Source organism: Calonectris borealis, chromosome 7, assembly GCF_964195595.1.
Source record: "Calonectris borealis chromosome 7, bCalBor7.hap1.2, whole genome shotgun sequence".
Taxonomy (NCBI): domain Eukaryota; kingdom Metazoa; phylum Chordata; class Aves; order Procellariiformes; family Procellariidae; genus Calonectris; species Calonectris borealis.
Genome location: NC_134318.1, coordinates 25,128,447 through 25,130,664, shown reverse-complemented (window position 1 = coordinate 25,130,664; position 2,218 = coordinate 25,128,447).

The window sequence follows — 2,218 nt, the reverse complement described above, 5'->3', positions numbered from 1 at the left end:
GGTCACTCATCCTTTACTATGATAATTTATTGTTTTATCACATTGGCTTTTTCCCCCACAGATTTGAAAAAAGAGTTATGGGAAGAAGCAGGCTTCTTGAACACTGTTGATGCAGTCATCAAGAAACTGGAAGGTAGCAAGGTTAATTCCTGTACAGCCCACCAGTCCTAGCGAGCCTGGAGCAACAAGAAGACCATCTAAAGAATTTGGGTGTAAGAGGAATACCAGGAAGGGGGAGGGTAAAAGGTGGTGCAGGATGTTTGAGTTGCTAGTGAGGAAAGAACAAAGTCGGCCTAACCCATTTGTTTGGCCCTTGGCCCCAAACAACTTTTAGTGGGTCTGAATGTTGGATGCATCTTGTATCCTAGAGATTTTTGCTGTAATAAAGACCTGAGAATGGTGAAAATTTCAGTATAATTAATTTCTTTCCACTTTTTTTGTTATAAAAATAAACCATTTAAGATGAAGCTGGATCAAAGAACTTATTTTGCTTAGAAATATTCTTTATTATAAAAAACTCCATATGTCCATTAAATATTAGTTTCCTGGATTGCCTGGAAATAAACTACTTTGTGAAATTTAATGTTGCCTTTGCACAGCAACTATGGCACTGAAAGAATATGTTACAAATTCCAATGAGAATGTAAGAGTTTGAGTCACATGGACCAACATCTACTGCTGCATACAGTCATGCAGCACAATTAGCTGCAGTGCTGCTGTGCCAATTACACCAGCTAAAGGTCTTATCCTATACTACTAACATAACAAATATGCCTGATTACAGTTTATTTCAGGAGCTGTCTAGTCTTTATCCATCTTTTCTTTCTTTGATTCTCTTGGCTTTATCAGTTGAGCGCTTCTGTAATCTAGATGAAGACTCTGTCTATACTCAAATCTTGGTTTCTGTTGATGAATCGCTAGTCCGTATTCCACTTCAGTAGTTAATTTATTGTCTATTTGAAAGCTTTTCTAGCTTCTTTGGATTTCTTTCCTTTCTGAAGTCAGTAAGGAAAAAATAAACTGAGGACCTCGATGGCATTCAGAGACATCTGGACTTTACCCTTAAAAACTGATTTTGGTCATCACTTCTGCTTAAAATGATTTAAAGCCTTGCCTTGTGTAAGAATCAAGATTATTTACTGTTTCTAGTTCTAGTTGTTTCCCTCCACCACTGCAGTTCATCCAAGTATGTGATTCTACTTTTCCTGGCTTTGGTAACAAAGCTCTTCCCTCAGTGGAGCAGGGTCAAATATTACAACAATATTTTTCTTCATCAGCCAATAAATGCATTAATGATATTAATATATTAGTAGTAACGTGTTAAAATAAAATGCACTAATTATGTAATATATTACTATAGTAACATAAAATAATAATAAACTTGTAACAACTCATATGAACAAGATGCTTTCTCTGGACTGAGTTTGCACTGCACACCGAGTTCCAGGTGAAGCACAGGGTACATCAGTGAACTGAGACTGTTTCAGAGCTCGATCTACTTTTCAGACATCAGGGTATTGCTGAGAAGACAATGTGTTTATTACCAAATTGCTTCAGTAACAAATCACATTTTAGGCTAACTTGTGTCCCCACTTTCTCAAGTCTGAAGCCAAAAATGACTTAAATGAATTCAGTGATGTTAATTTGGACTAAGTAGCGAGAAGCTCGTGCCAGATCCCTTGTTCAAAGCATACAGAGATTATTGCAAACACTTGAGCTTCTAAGTTGCAGATACGCAAGATCTGGATCGATGTGCTGAGATGGATTTATACACTAGGATACATACAGTAGAAAGTACATTTTGGCCTCATTTTTAGAGAAGGATCATAGTCTTGTAATAGTAAGAGATAGGCTATATCTCAGCTTCAAAAAAGTTTTCTAAAGAAGTTTCAAATTGATCTGGAACAGTCCAATTTCTTTTAAATATTCAAAAAGTATTACGTGCAGAAAGACAAGAAGAGATTTTGGCCCAGAATATCCACAAACTCTGTGCTACGGAGTAAAGCTCATGTTAATTCAAGCATATTTTCCATATTCGACATGAAATTAATGATGTTTCTGACTTCGTTACCTATCGAGTAGCATTTTTTGAGTTCCTAGCGTAAGTGAGGAGTTTTCACAGACCTTCTATACATTTTTTTCCCTATGTGAGTATATATAGGAGGATATACAAATAAATGTATCTGTGAAGATTCCAAGTGGGATTCTAAAACTCTAA